The sequence below is a fragment of the Salmo trutta genome, chromosome 17 (assembly GCF_901001165.1).
Source record: "Salmo trutta chromosome 17, fSalTru1.1, whole genome shotgun sequence".
NCBI lineage: Eukaryota > Metazoa > Chordata > Actinopteri > Salmoniformes > Salmonidae > Salmo > Salmo trutta.
This window is the reverse complement of record NC_042973.1, coordinates 25,600,263-25,613,853: the sequence shown is the minus strand read 5'-3', so window position 1 is coordinate 25,613,853 and position 13,591 is coordinate 25,600,263. Positions and strand designations below refer to the sequence as shown.

At 43.7% G+C, this 13,591-nt stretch overlaps 1 pseudogene; it reads left to right on the top strand.

Annotated features, from left to right (window-relative positions):
• The first annotated feature begins 5,853 nt into the window (after positions 1-5,853).
• LOC115151339 (alanine--tRNA ligase, cytoplasmic-like) lies at positions 5,854-12,459 on the top strand (annotated as a pseudogene).
• The last annotated feature ends 1,132 nt before the right edge of the window (positions 12,460-13,591 follow it).

The following is a 13,591-nucleotide window of genomic DNA, read 5'->3' as shown; positions in this document are numbered from 1 at the left end:
GTCTAGGCTGTGGCTGGGCCACTCAAGGACATTCAGAGACTTGAACCAAAGCCAATCCTGTGTTGTCTTGGCAGTGTGCTTAGGGTTGCTGTCCTGTTGGAAGGTGAATCTTCACCCCAGTCTGAGGTCCTGAATGCTCTGGAGCAGGTTTTCATCAAAGATCTCTCTGTACTTTGCTCGGTTCATCTTTCCCTCAATCCCGATTAGTCTTCCTGCCGCTGATAAACATCCCCACAGCATAATGCTGCAACCACCATGCTTCACCGTAGGGATGGTGCCAGGTTTCCTCCAGACGTGACACTTGGCATTCAGGCCAAAGAGTTCAATCTTGGTTTCATCAGGCCTAAGAATTTTCTTTCTCATGGTCTAAGAGTCCTTTAGGTGCCTTTTGGCAAACTACAAGCAGGCTGTCATGTGCCTTTTACTGAGGAGTGCCTTTTATTGAGGAGTGGCATCTATCTGGCCACTCTACCATAAAGGCCTGATTGGTGAAGTGCTGCAGAGATGGTTGTCCTTCTGGAAGGTTCTCCCATCTCCACAGAGGAACTCTGGAGCTCTGTCAGAGTAACCATCGTCACCTCCCTGACCAAGGCCCTTCTCCCCCGATTGCTCAGTTTGGTCGGGCGACCAGCTCTAGGAAGAGTCTTGGTGGTTCCAAACTTCTTCCATTTTCAGAATGGAAGAACCTTCAATGCTGCATAAATGTTTTTTGGTACCCTTCCCCAGGTCTGGGCCTCGACACAATCCTGTCTCGGAGCTCTATGGACAATTCCTTCGATCTCATGTCTTGGTTTTTGCTCTGATATGCACTGTCAACAGTGGGACCTTATATAGACAGGTGTGTGCCTTTCCAAATCATGTCCAATCTATTGAATTTACCACAGGTGGACTCCAATCAAGTTGTAGAAACATCTCAAGGATGATCAATGGAAACAGGATGCACCTGAGCTCATTTTTGAGTCTCATAGTAAAGGGTCTGAATACTTATGTTAATAAGGTATTTCTGTTTTAGTTTTAAAAATGTGCAAAGAAAACCCAACTGTTTTCGCATTGTCATGATGGGTTATTGTATGTAGATTGATGAGGAAAACATTTGATTTAATCCATGTTAGAATAAATCTGTTGCGTAACAAAATGTGGAAAAAGGGCAGGGTTCTGAATTCTTTCTGAATGCACTGTAAGTCCGATTCGGATATGTTTGGCTGTTTTTGTTGCATAACATGTAGAAGCTGTCTCTATTCAGGTTAAGAAGAAGTGACTGCTAAATGCTAACTTACGTTCACATAAGCTGGTTAGCACAGCTAGCATACCGAAATCGGTGGCTGTAATCAAATTCGTTTTTTTAACTGTAATTCAGTTGATTGGTAACGATGACAAGAACATGTGTTAGGGTTGACATCCCCATACAATCATTATACTCTGATTTGTACCTCAACATAGTGTGAAATACACATATAAACAATAGCCTAAATGTCGTCTAATTATGTTGGGGGGCAATGAGGAGACTCAGGATCTTTCCCCCCCACAGCTCTTTCCCCCACGTGTTTCCATGGCAATTCCATTGTTTTGGTCGAGTTCAATTGACCTCATCACCGCAACTATGCGTAGAACTCATCATCGGGTCGAACGGTCATCTAGCGCCAAACTGAGCATGTGCAGGTCCTCAAATCCAAAGTACTCCTTCGATACAAGGTTGTTTTTGACGAAAATGAATATGTTTGTCACTCACGTGGTTGGAGTAATAACATTTTTCAACAGCTTAACTTCTTGCGGATTAGTGGGACGCTCCCATTTCGACAATTTCCGATTTCCGATTAAAATGCTAATCAATTTATAACATTTTTGCCATGCGTTTTTCTGGATTTTTTTGTTGTTATTCTGTCTCTCACTGTTCAAATAAACCTACCATTAAAATTATAGACTGATCATTTCTTTGTCAGTGGGCAAACGTACAAAATCAGCAGGGGATCAAGTACTTTTTTCCCTCACTGTAATATATGCCTTACCCTTGAAGATCTTCTTCTGTTGGCACTCCAAAAGGTCCCAGTTACATTACAAATGGTCCTTTTGTTCAATAATGTCCTTCTTTATATCCATAAAAACTCAGTTTAGCTGGCGCGCTTCAGCCAATAATCCACTCAGTTCCCTCCTTCAAAATGCATACAAAATGAATCCCAAACGTTACCAATAAACTTATCCAAACAAGTCAATCAGCGTTTATAATCAAACAATAGGTACCTTAATAAGCAAATAAACGATACAATTTAAGACGGAGAATCGTTATTGTCTTTACTGGAGATAAATACCAAAGAGCGCGTTCTCATTCACACGCTTGGAAACACTACAGCCGAAATGAGAGCCACCTAGAATAACTACAATTTCTGGCTCATTTTTCCAAAAACCAGCCTGAAACCCTTCCTAAAGACTGTTGACATCTAGTGGAAGCCCTAGGAACTGCAATCGGGCACGATTTCGCCCTATTATAAAAGTGTCAGCCATTGAAATCAGTGGTAGGATGAAATATTTTTTGGGGGGATGGTTTGTCCTCGGGGTTTCGCCTGTCATTTCAGTTCTGTTATACTCACAGACATTATTTTAACAGTTGTACAAACTTTAGAGTGTTTTCTATTCAAATCTACCAATTATATCCATATCCTAGTTTCTGGGCCTGAGTAGCAGGCAGTTTAATTTGGGCACGCTTTTCATCCGGGTGTCAAAATACCGCCCCCTATCCCAAAGAAGTTAAGACATTGGCTCGAATCTAGGTTGTGCCTTTAGTTTTAGAGAAATTGAACAACTAAGGAAGAATTTTTCACTTCTCTCATTGACTTCTCAAATCCCGGCCTGGTCTCTTTTGAACAGTCGCAATAATTTTGTATTTTTTTCATGGTGCACAAGACACCTGTCTGATTTACGCCTGTCTCAGTGGACTTATACATTGCGGAGGCCACGGTGATGGCACTGTCCATCACTCTTAAGACATGATACTGAAATTGTATATGGTTTTTATGTAAAAAATAATGGTGCAACACTAATAAATCTAATATTTAGGGATGCACAATATATCGGTGAACATATCGGAATCGGACGATATTAGCTATAAATGCCAACATTGGCATCGGCCCGATGTCTAATTTAACGCCGATGTGCAAAACCAATGTCAAAGCTGACGTGCATACCTACAGTTGAAGACGGAAGTTTACATACACCTTAGTCAAATACATTTTAACTCAGTTTTTCACAATTCCTGACATTTAATCCTAGTAAAAATGTCCTGTTTTAGGTCAGTTAGGATCACCAATTCATTTTAAGAATCTGAAATGTGAAATAATAGTAGAGAGAATTATTTATTTCAGCTTTTATTTCTTTCATCACGTTCCCAGTGGGTTAGAAGTTTACATACACTCAATTAGTATTTGGTAGCATTGCTTTAAATTGTTTAACTTGGGTCAAACGTTTCGGGTAGCCTTTCACGAGCTTGCCACAATAAGTTGGGTAAACTTTGGCCCATTCCTTCTTACAGTGCTGGTGTAACTGAGCCAGGTTTGTAGGCTTCCTTGCACGGACACACTTTTTCAGTTCTGCCCACCAATTGTCAATGGGATTGAGGTCAGGGCTTTGTGATGGCCACTCCAATACCTTGACTGTGTTATCCTTAAGCCATTTTGCCACAACTTTGGATGTATGCTTGGGGTCATTGTCCATTTGGAAGACCCATTTGTGACCAAGCTTTAAATTCCTGACCGATGTCTTGAAATGTTGCTTCAATATATCCACATAATTTTCCTTGCTCATGATGCCATCTATTTTGTGAAGTGCACCAGTCCCTCCTGCAGCAAAGCACCCCCACAATGATGCTGCCACCCCCGTGCTTCACATTTGGGATGGTGTTCTTCGGTTTGCAAGCCTCCCCCTTTTTCCTCCAAACATAACGATGGTCATTATGGCTAAACAGTTCTATTTTTGTTTCATCAGTCCAGAGCACATTTCTCCAAATAGTACGATCTTTGTCCCCATGTGCAGTTGCAAACCGTAGTCTGGCTTTTTTATGGCGGTTTTGGAGCAGTGTTTTTTCCTTGCTGAGCGGCCTTTCAGGTTATGTCGATATAGGACTCGTTTTACTGTGGATATAGATACTCTTGTACCTGCTTCCTCCAGCATCTTTACAAGGTCCTTTGCTGTTGTTCTGGGATTGATTTGTAATTTTCGCACTAAGGTACGTTCATCTCTAGAAGACAGAACGCATCTCCTTCCTGAGCGGTATGACGACTGCGTGGTCCCATGGTGTTTATACTTGCATACTATTGTTTGTACAGATGAACGTGGTACCTTCAGGCATTTGGAAATTGCTCCCAAGGATGAACCAGACTTGTGGAGGTCTACCATTTCTTTCTGAGGTCTTGGCTGATTTATTTTTGATTTTCCCATGATGTCAAGCAAAGAGACACTGTGTTTGAAGGTAGGCCTTGAAATACATCCACAGGTACACCTCCAATTGACTCAAATGATGTCAATTAGCCTATCAGAAGCTTCTAAAGCCATGACATAATTTTCTGGAATTTTCCAAGCTGTTTAAAGGCACAGTTAACTTAGCGTATGTAAACTTCTGACCCACTGGAATTGTGATACAGTGAATGATAAGTGAAATAATCTGTCTGTAAACAATTGTTGGAAAAATTACTTGTGTCATGCACAAAGTAGATGTCCAAACTGACTTGGCAAAACTATAGTTTGTTAATAACAATACATTTGTGGAGTGGTTGAAAAACGAGTTTTAATGACTCCTACCTAAGTGTATGTAAACTGTATGGTTTTGCATTAAAGTTTATAATATCAAAGGGAGTTCAATGAATTTATAGCTGCCTAGCCAGCTGTAAAACATGAACAGTCAGTGGTGAAAGTAATGGGTCTATTCTAAAGGCCTAGACAGACCCTGATGGTATTTTTTCAAGATTGAGAATGAGGCCAAACCGGCCATAAACATGCTTTTTATACAAGGATGTCCTAGTGGAAGGAAGATCCCATTGGTGTTTTATTAGCCCAGACAAGGGATGTGCTGTAACATTGTTTTTGCATGAACTTTGATGAAACTTACTCATTTTGCCAGAAGCAGATTAATGTTGTGTAGGGCCATTTTTTCCGTTCCTATTTGATGGCAAAATATTGCTTCAGCATTTGCAATGGAAGCAAGGATCAATAACATTTTAATTGGAACTTAAGCTTATTAGGTGCAGTGTTCACACCTGCCTACTTGAACTGGGCGATGTGGAGAAAGATCCTTTCGCGATAATTTGCCTGAATTATAAATACGCTAAGTTTATAACATTAATCTGCTTTATTTGTTTAAATGATCCTTTAAAGCACTACTACTAGTGTGATGGTTGTAGATGGTTGATGGTTGTAGATGGTTGATGGTTGTAGATGGTTGATGGTTGTAGATGGTTGATGGTTGTAGCCATTTAATGGTTGTAGATGGTTGATGGTTGTAGATGGTTGATGGTTGTAGATGGTTGATGGTTGTAGCCATTTGATGGTTGTAGATGGTTGATGGTTGTAGATGGTTGATGGTTGTAGATGGTTGATGGTTGTAGATGGTTGCCCCATTAACAACCACCCCATATTTGCAAACTGATTTGATTTAAAATGTAATATTACTCTAGTATAGGCTACTTACCATAATGAACGATATCAGCAAAATGCCTGCGATAAGTGAATCGGTATGTTCGGTGTTAATAATTTTCTGTTTATTGTCCCAGCTCTACTGCCTACCCATACCCTCTCCTTCACTGGCAATTAATGTTTGTTACTAAAATGTTTTCCTATGTGTGTGCATGTGGGATCATTCCTTTCAGAATGTATTCTTCACTGACTGCTGCTCAGATCCGTGAGAAGTTCATTGACTTCTTCCATCTTCATGAACACCAGTATGTCCACTCGTCCGCCACCATACCTTTGGACGACCTCACACTACTCTTCGCCAATGCTGGCATGAACCAGGTACGCTACAATAATATCACTGCCCATCCAACTATCCCTACCCCTTCCCTCCCATCTGCAGGTCCATAGTTAGTGTGGCCCCATTGGCTAATCACGACCTCTCACCTTAGTGACTATGTCTTAGCACAGTGGGATTATACCCTCTGGGAGTGTCTTGCCCTAAAGCAGATGTGTTCTAGTAGCTAGATACCAGTTCCACTCATGCACAAAGTAGATGTCAGTTTGTCCATATTCAAAGATTTTTTTCAGTTGTACTGTTATTAGACTATTTGAAGAAAGTCCCACTTGTACTCATCCCAATGGTTATCTCTCCATCTTTCTTATCTACCCTCTCTCTTCCCCCACCAACCCCTCCCAGTTCTAACCTGTTTTCCTGAACACCATTGACCTGTCCCACCCCATGGCCAGACTCAAGCGTGCAGCTAACACACAGAAGTGCATCTGTGCTGGGGGCAAGCACAATGACCTGGATGATGTGGGCAAGGACGTGTACCACCACACCTTCTTTGAGATGCTGGGCTCCTGGTCCTTCGGAGACTACTTTAAGGTAAACCAGGCAGACCAACCAACCGCCTGTTAGATAGTGTTGTCATCTGACCTGTTATGATGCAGCAACATTTAACAAAGTCTCTCAAGATGGAAGGTGTTGTGTGTCAATGATTAACACTATGTAAATGTGGATGCATGTTAGAAAGGTGAATTGCTTTCTCTCATTTCCTTTCCTGCTGACTCCTCTCCCTGCAGCACCTTGCCTGTACCATGGCCCTGGAGTTGCTGACTAAGGAGTTTGGGATTCCCATCGAGTGCTTGTATGTCACCTACTTCAGGGGTCACGAAGAAGCTGGGCTGGAGCCGGATCTGTAGTGTAAATAGATCTTGGGTGAGTGAGTTTCACGAGTAGGAAATTCTGGTCAGAACTAATAGGGCTATTAGGTATCCAAATCTACCTGAATGATACAAATATCCTGACCCCTTTCTACTCTTGTTAATGTGGTTAGTAACACTATGTGTTGGTTGATAAGTCTTTCAGGTAGAGGTCGACCGATTAATCGACTTGGCCGATTATGATGTCACTGAACCTGTTTCCCCCTCCTCACCAGGGAGTCTGAGACAGAGCTGAATCCTCTGTCTATGAAGTGTTGATACAGGCATGGGCCTGGAGCATCTTGTCTCTGTTCTGCAGAACAAGATCTCCAACTATGACACAGGCCTGTTTATCCCCTACTTCCAGGCCATCCAGAAGGCAAGCACCACTGCCAGTCATTATTTATTGAATCATGTGTTCTCTGTGCTCTGAATGGCCTAGCTGACTGTACCATCGCCTTCTCTGATGAGGGCAGGCCAGACAACACAGGGAGAGGGTGCCCTTTTAACTGTCTGGCTGTCTTTGTTCTATGCTTGTCTGAACATCAGTCTGTTAATGTGCACATGTTAACCCTCGCCCACTGTTTGTGTGCAGTTGTGTTGCTCTCACGAGAATCTGGGTGCTCAGAGAGGCTTCTTTGCCACCTTAGTTGATGTGGTGGTAGAGTCCCTAGTATGAAAACTCATCCCACTCCTACTCTTCATGTTATTAACTATCTATATCTCTCTCTCCCTCTTAGTCATCCCCCTTACCTATCTTCCTCTGCTGTCCCCTCTCTCCAGGGTGATGACTACCCTGAGCTGAAGAAGGACCATGACATGGTGAAGGATATCGTCAATGAGGAGGAGGAGCAGTTCCTCAAGACATTCAGCAGGGGGCAAAAGATCCTGGACAGAAAGATCCAGTCTGGGAGACAGCAAGACCATCCCTGCTACTGAAGGGCCACATTAGAATATGGGATCAATTAGAAACATTTAAGTTGTTGTCAAAACAGAATGTTTCTGAACCCGTTTCTCTCCTCTTTCTCTCCCTGTGTAGGTGACACAGCCTGGTTGCTGTATAACACATACGGTTTCCCCAATGGATCTCACTGCCCTCATCGCTGAGGAGAGGGGGATGATGGTGGACGTTACAGAGGGGGATGATGGTGGATGTTGGAGAAATGGTGACCAGTAGAAAAGATAGAGCCTTGGATTGGCATGGGAGTTTATGTGAATTTCTGCATTTGCCTCTCTTGAGTACTGCTTTGCGGATGTACAAAGACAGGAATGCTTTCCTCTCTGTCAGCATTTCTCAGTCAGTATTGCACTATTAAGTGAGAAGTGCCTTGCTCTGCTGATTAGATAAATCAGTATTTCCAGTACATTACAGATCCATCACATTGCAGTGGTAATTCATACTGAAAAGCTCCTTTCCACATAGGAGGGAAGGTCAAAATCACTTCAATAAAGCCATATGATATCGGTGCTAAACATGCAAGTTGGCTTTCTATCTAAAGAATGAGTATGATGCTTCAGCATAATGAATGACTGATCCAGCATTAGAGTAAAGTTAGTTGCAGGTTTTTTGCAATGGAAAAAGAACTGAGATTGGGGATTTGGACTAAGGCTTTCTCCTCCATGTCCCATTACATTACATTTACATTTAAGTCATTTAGCAGACGCTCTTATCCAGAGCGACTTACAAATTGGTGCATTCACCTTATGATATCCAGTGGAACAACCACTTTACAATAGTGCATCTAAATCTTTTAGGGGGGGGGGGGGGGTAGAAGGATTACTTTATCCTATCCCAGGTATTCCTTAAAGAGGTGGGGTTTCAGGTGTCTCCGGAAGGTGGTGATTGACTCCGCTGTCCTGGCGTCGTGAGGGAGCTTGTTCCACCATTGGGGTGCCAGAGCAGCGAACAGTTTTGACTGGGCTGAGCGGGAACTGTGCTTCCTCAGAGGTAGGGAGGCGAGCAGGCCAGAGGTGGATGAACGCAGTGCCCTCGTTTGGGTGTAGGGCCTGATCAGAGCCTGAAGGTACGGAGGTGCCGTTCCCCTCACAGCTCCGTAGGCAAGCACCATAGTCTTGTAGCGGATGCGAGCTTCAACTGGAAGCCAGTGGAGAGAGCGGAGGAGCGGGGTGACGTGAGAGAACTTGGGAAGGTTGAACACCAGACGGGCTGCGGCGTTCTGGGCTGCGGCGTCCCGCCTGCTCTGGTTAAGTCCCAGGGGAAGGGCTCTGGGGATGAGGACCACGTCATGCTGGACATCTATGCCATCGAGGACCTACGCAATAAGGGTATCGCTGCTACTGATGAATCACCCAAGTACAGCTACAGTGCTGACGACAGTGGCAAATATGGTAAGACACAAACAAAATCAACTGAATTTCATTAACTAACTCAGATGGTTTGCTTGATATTTATTCAAATCAGTTTCTTGCTTGTGTCAGTTTTTTAATCCCTTTATATGTTTCTGTGGTTGTCCCACAGTTTGAGCAGGCTGTAGAAACAGTGTTGGTTCTGAGAAAGGAGCGTGCCTTCGTGGATGAGGTAACAACAGGGCAGGAGTGTGGGGTTCTGCTGGACCATACCTCATTCTATGCTGAGCAGGGAGAACAGAGCTTTAACGGGGGCTACATGCTGAGGAAGGACGACTCTGGAGATGACGTAAGGACAGGACAATCAAACTATAGCCGTTATTGTAACAAGCATATCAAACCGTTGAAACAATGTAAGGACAAGCCACAGGGAGGAGAGGTCCATATCACACCACATTTTACTCCCTTACTCAGAGGATGGAGTTCACAGTGAAGAACACACAGGTTCGTGGTGGATACATGCTGCTTGTAGGAACGGTTTATGGCACTCTGAAGGTGGGCGATTGCGTCATCCTGCACGTGGACGAGGTTAGACATCACTCAAAAGTACATTTTATGACTCAGTTTTGAGATATTTTCTCAACTGACTTGGTATTGAAAGAAATTCATTACATCTCTCTCTATTGTCCAACCTCCACCGCCTCTCTCCCAGGCTGGTCATAGGCCAATCATGAGTAACCACACTGCCACCCACATCCTGAACATTACCCTGCGGGGGGTCCTGGGAGAGGCTGACCAGCGTGGCTCCTGACCGCCTGCACTTTGACTTCACCGCCAAGGGTGCTCTGAGCACAGGAGCGGTGCGACACACAGAGGAGATTGCCTGCGCCATGATCCATGACGCAAAGGTGAGAGGTCATAGGCCACTGAAAGTATGAGTAGGGGTATGTTATTTTCTGTTTGATCAAGTTTGTATTTATACAGATCTTTGGTTTCTGGTGTTATTGATCTCAGGCCTTTTGTCTACTGTTTTATTTACGCATTCCTGGGCTGTTTTGCTGCTTCTTTGACAAACAACACCATTGCACGTTAACATTCCGCCTATCTCCCTTTTACTGTTATACAATATGTCACCCCAAGGCGCCTGTCATTGCATTCTGTGAGGAGGAGAAAATAATGTTTTCAAGCACTTATTACCAAGTCACGACATCCACTCTTTCTCTGTCTTTTTACAGCCTGTCTATGCCATGGATGCCCCCCCTGGCAGCAGCTAAAGCCGTCCAGGAATTGCGTGCTGTGTTTGAGACCTACCCTAACCCTGTGCACGTGTTGTCCATCTATCAAGGCTCAGGAGAAGACCCAGATGCAGACAGTTTCAAAGTAACAAAAGTTTATTACAAAAATTGGGGGGCAGGCAAGCGACATGTCAAGGGCAAACAGAGGTCAGTAATCCAGAGCAGAGTCAGGAAGGTACAGAATGGCAGGCAGGCTCCGGGTCAGGGTAGGCAGAATGGTCAAAACCAGGAAAGCTAGAAAACAGGAAGAGAAAGACAGGAGCACAGAAAAACTGCTGGTAGGCTTGACGAAACAAAACAAACTGGCAACAAACTAACAGAGAACACAGGTATAAATACACTGGGTAAAATGAGGAAGATCGGCGACACCTGGAGGGGGGTGTAGTTGAGCACAAAGACAGGTGAAACAGATCAGGGTGTGACACCATCGGCATCCCCGTGGCTGACCTCCTGGCTGACCCCAGCAGCGCTGCCAGCTCTTTCACCTCCATTATGTTCTGCAGAGGAACGTGAGCACAAAGCGCACCTTGAGTTCAAAAGGCCAGTCCCTTGGAAATGGAGCAAAAACATTTATTTGCATAATAACATCTGATGATCAGAAATACAAAGATTTTGTTTGAGAATTTATTGCGTAAGGCATTCATTTGTATTCCTTACATGTATAACTTCAGGCACTTGCGGAACTCTGGCCATGCTGCACCTTTTGTCATCGTGTCAGAGGAGGCCATCCCCAAGGGAATCCACCATATCGTTACAGTGACAGGAGCAGAGGCACAGAATGTGAGTGGACAGAAAGGTTCCTAACTGTTGCTGGATGGTTTGAAATTGATGTACTTCATTATACTACAACCAGTTATTTAACAAAAAATCAGATGATCCGTATAGATATAGCTCTTTTTATAGCAGCTATTTAGTCAACAGTAACTGCCTGTTTTGTTCTCTAACATTAACTTGAACCCCCGCCACATGCTGCTCTGTCCAGGCCCAGAGGAAAGCAGATGCTCTGACATAGTCTCTGCTAAGGGGGAGAAAGTGAAGGCTCAGACCGCCCCCAATAAAGATGTGCAGAAGGAAATCGCTGACATGACAGAGCTGTTACAGCACTATCTGACTGCCTGCCTGTCTGCCTGTCTGTCTGTCTGTCTGTTTACCTACCTGTCTGTATGTCTGTCTGTTTGTTAGCTTATTCAGTCTCTGTTCTGTGTTGTTGCAGTCTCTGGGCATAGCGGTGATCTCCTAGTGGGAGGAAGATGAGATGAGGGAAGCTTTGAAGGGACTGAAGAAGACCATGGATGACCTAGACCGTTCCAACAAGGCTGATGTCCAGAAGAGGGTGAGAGAGAGAGCGGGGGGCCAGGTCTAGGCTAAGAGGGCTTGATATAGGTTTTATGACCGGGTGAAGGGATTAGTACATCTCAGAAAATTGTATGCAGGGCAATTCTATAAGTGTTGATCTCCTCCCCCAGGTTCTTGAAAAGACCAAGGGGATGATTGACAGCAGTCCTAACCAGCCACTGGTAGTCATGGAGATGGAAAATGGAGTCTCTGCCAAGGTAACAATAGCATCCTTTCCTTTCCACTGCATCCCAAAAACTCCAATACCACAACACAGCACAGAGATCCCTCAATTCTAACCAGAAGTGTAATTCTAACCTGGTGTTTGTCTGCATCTCTCTGTCCAAGGCTCTGAATGAGCCAAATGTATTTGCATCCATGCACACTATAATTCACAGATGAGCTCCTTATTTGTGCTTAATGTAATAACTTGCATATTTTGTTGGGACAGTATCTTATCTGTGACTCTCTCCTCTACCAGGACGTTGCCAACCAAGGTCTGAAGGCCAGTGAGTGTGTGCAGGAGCTTAGCCCTCTGATGGATGGCAAGGGTGGTGGCAAAGATATGTCTGCCCAGGGCACTGGCAGGAACACACACTGTATAGAAAAGACACTACAGATGGCCAACCAATTTGCCCGCCTTAAACTGGGTGAAAACTAATATGGAGGAGGAGAATGGGGTGTGGTGAAAGATTGTAGGGAAAACCATTACCACCCCCACTGGAATGTTCCAGCTCTGTTATCTGTGACTCTGGACATTCCAGGCAGGAAATTGTAAAGGAACATTCACCCATCTAATGGTTAGAAAGGGAAGAAGATGCACGAGCCCTCTGTCTCTCTCTCTGAAACGGAGATGCACCTGCAATTTAAGGAGGATATCAAGGTTTAATCCGATGCACAATTCTGATGGCTCCTTCAATGGTCTGTGTGCTCAAAGGAGGCTAATCACTTTGATTGGGTAACTGAATGGTGATCGGTGTATGCGAGATGCTAACCCGACAGCCTCCTACCTGATCTGTCCTCTAGTAGTCAAAGCCCAACAACTATCCTCTTAAACCATCCTTTTTAAACTAATGATGGAACTACTCAATGGTAAACTGCTTCTGTTCATTGCCTGTTCCTCTCTATTCCAGTGGTCTCTCCATGTCATTGTGTTTGTGTCTCACCTCCCTGCCCTGACTGTGGGGAGATTGTAATGTAGATTCACACCTAGTACAGTAGCCATGAAGGACAGAAGCAACCTTAGCCTCTGTCAGTGCCGCTAGCTTTGTAACGGTCTTGTTGTCCGACATCTCTTTCATATGTAGTGTCCAATAAATAATTGTCAATTAATTAAGTGGATGACATGACATTGTTAATTAATTAAGTGGATGACATGTCATTGTTAATTAAATAAGTGGATGACATGACATTGTTAATTAAATAAGTGGATGACATGACATTGTTAATTAAATAAGTGGATGACATGACATTGTTAATTAAATAAGTGAATGACATGACATTGTTAATTAAATAAGTGAATGACATGACATTGTTAATTAAATAAGTGGATGACATGACATTGTCAAATCTGTGAAATGCATTTTATTGCCACTTCCTAGGAATGCATTGTAATTGGTCCATGTCTGATGCATTCCATGTTGTGGAATAAAAATACTGGTAATGCTTGATTTCTGTTGCATTCTTTCCACGAATACTAGTAGTTAGATCTCTCTTCTCCTGTAGTTTATGGGCGATGGTACTGTAAGATGACCTGTTTGACTGGTCAGTCAGATGCTAGGTAAAGATGTCAA